Here is an 8,121-nt window from a genome sequence, read left to right as displayed (position 1 = left end):
AAGTCAAAATAGGGAATTCTGTAGGAAAAACACCTGTCAGCCTAGCATTCTATATCTAACAAAAATTTCCTTCAAGAATGAACGTGAAATAAAGACATTTCAGATACACAAATTGAAGGAAGTAATCACCAGCAGACTCTGAAGGCAAAAAGGATATTATCCCTGAAATAAGTTTACAAATACAGTAGTCCCCCCTTATTTACAGAGGATACGTTCCAAGATCCCCCCGTGGATGCCTGAAACCGTGGATAGTACTGAACCCTATATATATATACTATGTTTTTTCCTATACATGTGTACCTAAGATAAAGTTTAACTTATAAACTAGGCACAGTAAGAGATTAACAACAATAACTAATAATAAAATAGAACAATTATAAAAACATACTATAATAAAAATTACCACAGACCTTAGCAGCTTTAGCATACCATTTCTTTCCTTATTAAGTCAAGAACTTTGACTTAAAGGAAGCACTTTATGGCTTCTCTTTGGCATATCCGAATTGCCAGCACCACTATTCTTGCTCTTTGGAGCCATTATTAAGTAAAACAAGTGTTGCTTGAACTCAAGCACTCTGGTACCTCGACAGTCGATCTGATAACCAAGTTGGAGACTATGTGATTAACGGGCAGGTAGAGAACACTTCATGGACACGCTGGACAAAGAGATGATTCACATCCCAGTGGGACAGAGCCGGACAGTGCAAGATTTCCAATCTGAAAAAAAGGCAAAGAAGGAAAGGAAAAGAAATATAGACTAGGCAGGACAAATAGAAAGTATATGTGTATGTATGTACAAATATCTATTGATTAGATACAAATCCAAATATATTAGTATGTACATTTAATGTAAATAGCTCAATTTCTCTATAAAAAGGCAAAAAATTCAGACATTAAAGAAAAAACCCAAACGCATATTGCCTACCAGTGACATACTTTAAATATATGAATACAGACAGCTGAATGTAAAAGGACAGAAAAAGACATGGCAATACTAACGTTAGAAAAAGTAGATTTTAAGTCTGAAAGCATTACTAGAGATTAAAGAGAACCTTCATATGAAGGTTCAATTCACCATGATAATATAGTAATTCTAAATTTGTATGGATGCAATAACATGGAATCAAAATATATAAAGCAAACACTGACAGAACTACAAGGAGAAATTGACAAATAACAATTATAACGGAAAATTTAGCATACTCCTCTCAGTAACAGATGGAACAAACAGACACTAATCATTAAGGCTATAGAAGATTTAACCCACATGATAAACTTGAATTAATGGACATATCAAGAACATTGTACGTGACAGTTGGAATACACCTTCTAATGGGTCATATAGCAAGTTGCAACAAACTTTAGAGAGTTGGAAATCATACTGCCACATTGTGATTTATAAGAAAAATATATATTTGGTCATTCAGATGAGCAAAATATATTTCTCATATTTGGTCTTCCTCCAACGTTCTTGACTCACAGCTCCCCAAACCCTTGGAATTTCCCAGTTGCCGTAGGTCATAAAACGTGATTTTTGTTATGTTAATGAGGTGACTTTTGGAAAGCACCTAGGGATGGGAGCTTGTTGCCAGTGGAGTCAACCCTGTGATTAGAGGGTTGGAACTTTCAGTCCTACCCACTGATCTCTGAGGAGGGGAGAGGGGCTGGAGATTGAGTTCAATCGTCAGTGGTCAATGATTTAATCAATCTTGCCTATGGAATGGAACATCCATAAATCCTGAAAAGAACAGGGTTCAGAGAGCTTCCAAGCTGGTGAAGATGTGGAGATTTGGAGAGAGTGGCACACCTGGAGAAGGCATGGAAGCTCCACTCTCTTTCCCCATACTCTGCCCTGTGCATCTCTTCCATCTGACTTTCTCTGAATTATATCCTTTTATAATAAACTGGTAACCTAATAAGTAAAATGTTTCTCTGAGTTCTGTGAGCCACTCTAGCAAATTCATTGAACTCCAGCAGAAGGTTGTGGGAACCTCTGATTTAGAGCTGGTTGGTCAGAAGTACAGGTAACAACCTGGACTTGTGGCTGGCGTCTGAAGTAGGAAGGGCCCGTCTTGTAGGACTGAACCATTAACCTGTGTAACCTCATGCTATCTCCTGGTGGATAGCGTCAGAAGTGAGTTGAATTGTAGGGCACCTAGCTGGTGTCCAGAGAATTGCTTGGTGGTTTGGGGGCCCCCCCAGGCATATCAGAATTGGTCTCGGACCTGAAAGACATACACCATATTTTCTGACCATAATGCAACTAAGCCAGAAATCATAACAAAATATAACTAGAAAATCCTTTATATTCTGAAATAAATAAACATATTTCTAAACGTTTAACATGTTAAATGGTAAAGTATAAATATTTTGAACTGCATATGTATTGAAACACTCGGCTGTAGCTAAAGCAGTGCTTAAAGAAAAATGTTCTTCCTTAAATACATATATTTGAAAGGAAGAAAAGCTGAAAAATAAGGAGCTCAGAATTCATCTAAAAAAGTTGGATAAAGAACTGCAAATAAAATTTAAAGAAATAATGGCAAGAACAGAAATTAATGAAATAGGAAAAAAGTACATTAGATCAACAAAGCCAGCGTGATCTACGACAGCCTAGGGGAAAGGCAGTGAAATTTGCTGCACGCCCATTACGTGCTTTATAATCTGTAAGGCCTTTAAGAATGCTATGTAATTTAATTCTTTTTTACTACCTTTATTGAGATATAATTCACATATCATAAAGTTCGTCTATTTAAAACATAGAATTCAGTGGTTGTAGTATATTCACAGGGTTGTAGAAGCACAATCCCACTCTAACTTTAGAACATTTTGGTCCCCACATAAAGAAACCCCATACTCCTAGGCAGTCATTCCCCTTTCCTTTCCACTCTCCCCTCCCCCACCAAGCCCCTTGCAACCGCTAATCTACTTTCTCACTATAAATTTGCCTTTTAGAGACATTTCATATAAATGAAATCTTACAATATATTGTCTTTCGTGACTGGCTTTTTTCACTTAGCATAATGTTTTCAAGATTCTCTCATCTTGCAGCATGTATCAGTACTTCATTCCTTTTTATGGCTGAATAATATTCCATCACATGGATCTACCATATTTTGTTTATCCATTCATCAGTTGAATAACATTTGGTTTGTTTCCACTTTTTGGCTCTTGTAAATAATGCTGCTGTGAACATTCACGTACAAGTATTTTGTGAATGTGTGTTCCATTTCTTGAGTTGTAAGAGTTCTTTATATATCCTGGATACAAATCCCTTATTAGATATATGATTTGCAAATATTTTTTCCCATTCTGTGGGTCGTCTTTTTGCTTTCTTAGTGGTACTGTTTGGAAAACAAAAGTTTTTAATTTTGATTTAGTCCCAAGAGTTTTAGCTGTTATATTTAGGTCTACGATCCATTTTTTAGTCCATTTTTGTGTATAATTTAATGCTTACAACAGGTCTATAAGATGGGTACTGTTCTAATCATTTCAGATAAAAAAATAATTGTGACTCAGAGTCTAAATTAGTTACCCAAGATCAAACCATTATGCATTGAAACTGGGATTCAGAATCAAATTTCACACCAAGTCCAGACACCACAAAGCCTGCCCAGCATTTCTGGCATAGAAAATCTCAGTCATTTTTGGACTTGGCATTTTATTCACGGATATACTCATTTAATGAAATGCTGTTTCATTAGGTGTTTAGACTGGAAAAAAATAAAACAGTTTGGCAAGCATCTTCTGGGGCTGGATTTTATTAAAAAGACACGTACTACAAGATGAAAATACGTATTAGACCAGTTAGGCTCTCCAGAGCATGTTTAATGAGTCTTATAAACCACATCCCATTACACTTTATTTCTTAATTAAATGCTACATAAACTGTTAAAATACAGCATTTCTACTGTATAGCTAGCTAGCAGTATCACTAATATCAAAGGACAGTAAATAGATGTCTTAAACCAGCTGCTTCACAGCATCAAGTAGCTGATGTTTTCTGTGGGTGAAGAAAACTCAAATGGAGCATAAGTGAAAACCAGTTACCAGCAGAAAGAAAAAATAATAATTGGGGCAGAAGGGAGCCATCACTTATTTTTGAAGGCAAATGTTCTAAATAGTGTTTGTTTATAAAACTGTCAGTCTGAAATGAGAGTCAAATGAACTGGCCATTTGGGAATACTTTTTGCTGGAAAGTTTCAAAGCTCAGTACAAAGTGCAGAGAAAGAAAGAGGAAGAGGAAGAGAGAGAGAGAGAGGGAGAGAGGTGCACACTGATGACTATTTTCTTCAGCATGGAAAAATCTGACTACTAAATCCTTGTTCCCTGATTTGGAAGTGGCCTAGAACACAGCCTTCCTACGGCTTTCCCAAGAGATAAGTTGAAATACCTGAGACTACTTCGCTGGAAGAAGAAATTGGCAACAATGGAAGAAAGGAGCCAAGCAGAGTGCTGACATGCCCAATGCACCAGCAAGGACGCTGAAGAAGAATTTTGCTTTGGACTTGCACTCTTAGTCGGTTTAGGCTGCTCTAACAAAATACCACTGACTAGATGGCTTAATCAACAAGCATTTATTTCTCATTGTTTTGAAGGCTGGAAAGTCCAAGATCAAGGTACCGGCAGATTTGGTTCCTGGTCAAATCTCCTTGCTTGGTTTGCAGAATATGTGTCTCTCAGCTGTATCCTCACATGGTGGAGAGAAAGATCATCTCTCTTGTGTCTCTTCTTATAAGAGTGCTGACTCCATTCATGAGGAAGCCACCTTCATGACCATCTTCCATCTTCCACAAGCCCCACCTCCGAATGCCATCACACTGGGGATTAGGACATTAACATGTGAATTTTGGGGGGATGCAAACATTCAGTCTATAGCACCTGCTAATATGTGAACAGTATAATCTAAGGAGAAACGTAAGACAAATAACTCAAGAAGAATTTAGTGAGCTTCATACTACTACCTAGAAGCAGCGGCAGTCAAGAGATGTTTTGTTGTTGTCGTCATTTTAGTAGCAAACTTCCTGATTTTCAAATAAATTCTTTCAGTCTTTCTCAGGACTCCCAGTATGTTAAATAAATAAATACAGAATCTGTCTGATCTTAGTGGGGAAAACAGCCCACAAACCCAGATGGTTCTGTTTCCTCCACTTCATCTAAGTTGCTTTTTTAGAACATATTGGAAAACCGTGTCTGCTTCAGAGCAATAAAATTTCCTTTTTTTTTTTTGAGGAAGATTAGCCCTGAGCTAACTGCTGCGAATCCTCCTATTTTCGCTGAGGAAGACTGACCCTGAGCTAACATCCAGGACCATCTTCCTCTACTTTATATGTGGGACGCCTACCACAGCATGGCTTTTGCCAAGCTGTGCCATGTCCACACCCGGGATCCGAACCAGTGAACCATGGGCCGCCGAAGAGGCCCTTTTTTTTTTGGCTTAGCGTTAAAAATGTTTTAAATGAAATAATTAATTAATAGATGGCAAGTATTTTGTTTTTAAGACTTGGTTTGGCAAAAAGTAAAGCAACAAACCTGGCAATTACATATCAGCTTCTCAAATTAAAAAAAAATATCAAACTGTTCTGGGTTGATTTGCATCTCCCCAAAAGATGTTGAAATCTTAACCCCCATTGCCTCAGAATGTGACCTTATTTGGAAATAAATCCTCTACTGAGGTAATTAAATTAAAATGAGATTATTATGATAGACACTCATCCGATATTAGTGTCCTTATAAAAAGCGGGAAATTTGGACACAGAGGCAGACATGTAGAGGGAAGATGATGTGAAGACACAGAACAGCATATACAAGCCAAGGAATGCAAGAAGCTTCCAGATGCTAGGAGCGGAGCAGCATGGACCAGATTCTCCCTCAAGCTCCTCAGAAGGAACCAAGCTGCTGAGACCTGGATTTCGGACTTCTAGCCTCCAGAACTGTGAGACAGTAAATGTCTGTGGTTTAAGCCACTCAGTGTCACTTGGCCATGGCAGCCCTGGGAAACTAACACACAAACAAAGAAGACATATTGTTGATGCCTGAAATCTCAAAGCCTGGGGAACACGGGATAAGCAGATTCAAAAGAAAAAGAAGACACTGCCTTTTCCCAGAGAAGGAAGACTATCAACCTCAATGGAGTCCCTCTCATGTAGTAGGCACTGGGCAAGGTTTGGTTTTACTGGTTATCTCGTCTAATTCTCATAGCAGCACTAGACACTGGTTATTAATTCGATTCTTATGGATGAGGAAATTGAAGCTCAGAGAGAATCATTTGACTTTGTCCAAGGTCATACTATCAATAAGTGGTGAGTCTGATTCCAAAGCAGAATGATAGCTAATATTATGGAGCATTTCCTTTGTCTAGGAGCTATTATAAGGGCTTTACATCTATTCACTCATTCAATTTTCCCAAAACCTGTGAGGCAGCACCCATGAACATGAGATATTTCTCATTTTAGTTAGCCATTTTTAAGGTTTTTTTTTTTTTTTTAGGAAGACTGGCCCTGAGCTAACATCCGTGCCCATCTTACTCTACTTTATATGTGGGACACCTGCCACAGCATGGCTTGCCAGGCAATGCCATGTCCACACCCGGGATCTGAACGGGTGGACCCCAGGCCGCCAAAGCGGAACGTGCGAACTTAGTTGCTGCACCACTGGGCCGGCCCCCATTTTTAAGGTTTTTTAAAAACAGAGTTATCTTCAAGGAATTTTCTCCATGGATATCTTGTTATTCTTTCTTAGATTAATTCCTCTAAACTATAGTTTTGTTGCTGTTATAGCATTTTCCAGTTGGTGGTTGCTGGTAGAAATGGATGTTGTTAATTGTTGTAAGGTCTGTGACGCTGCAGTTAGAGTCTACGCTCTGGATCCTCACCATCTGCAGTTGACCCCTTGCTCTGTGACCTTGGGCAAGGTATTTAATCTCAGTTTTGTGCCTTAGTTACTTTATCTGTATGATGGGGATAATAATAATACCTGTCTCATGGGGTTATTGTGAGAATTAAATGGATTAATAAATTTAAATCATTAAAACAGTCCTAGCTTCTAATATGCTAGCTCTCAGCATTATTATTTATAGTTCTTATCCCATCTTATAGGTAATAAATTCTGTAAAGTGTAGTTTTTGCCTTTGGCCAGAAACATAGGTTTTCAAATCAGGCCGACCTGGGTTTGAATTACAATTCTGTCACCTATTAGCTGTGTGACTTTCTCCAAGTGCTTCTCTAGGTCTTGGTTCCCTCAATCGGGGAGTTTTAACTTTGTTTAAGAACAAAGTTTTGTGCTGTTTTATTATTTTCAAGATTGCTGGAGTGTATCTATTTTGAACTAGCACAGTTGGAAGATAACAAAATGGCTGTTATCTCAAATACTAGAAGTGTTTTGAGTTTCTTATGGTGTTAAACAACAATGAGTTTAGCTTTAGGCAGGAAATAAAAGACAGAAATAGAGAGAGAAAGGAATAGAAAGAGAAACAGGGAGAGAGAGAGAAAAGAAAGCCCAATAAATTTAAGCTCAGTTACATCTAAAGTGATTGAAAATATATACAACTTATTAAATGACTGCCTACAGTTACCAAAACACGTTTGACAAATCTTGACATCTAGTCAGACGTAGATAAGGGCAGGTTTTTAAATAAGACAATGTCCCATCATAAGAGTTTTCACGGCTTTGCCTTGCCCAGGAGGAGAGCATCGGAGCAAAGCGTCAGTTTGAGGAGGAGCTGGCGTAACAGGTTTCATCCTCCTTGGGATCAGCAAATGGGCTCCAGGTCTCTAGCTTTGGTTCAGCTTCTTTGGCAGCACTGAATAAAGCCTTTAGAGCATAGTATCTGTAGAAACTAAGTATTTTCAGGAATGTTTTCCTTTGTATTTTATCTTTAATTAAAGCTGATTCCCTTCTTAAAGGAACATGTCTATTTTATTTTACTTATTTTTTAAAACAGGAATTAAGTATTTTATTTATTTATTTATTTATTTAATTTTTTTAGATTGACAACATCTGTTGTCAATCTTAACTTTTTCTTCTTCTTCTCCCCAAAGCCCCCCAGTACCTAGTTGTATATTCTAGTTGCAGGTCCTTCTAGTTCTGCTATCCCACATGCCACCTCGGCATGGTTTGATG

This window comes from Equus quagga, chromosome 14, assembly GCF_021613505.1.
Source record: "Equus quagga isolate Etosha38 chromosome 14, UCLA_HA_Equagga_1.0, whole genome shotgun sequence".
Taxonomy (NCBI): domain Eukaryota; kingdom Metazoa; phylum Chordata; class Mammalia; order Perissodactyla; family Equidae; genus Equus; species Equus quagga.
This window is presented reverse-complemented; position numbering follows the sequence as displayed.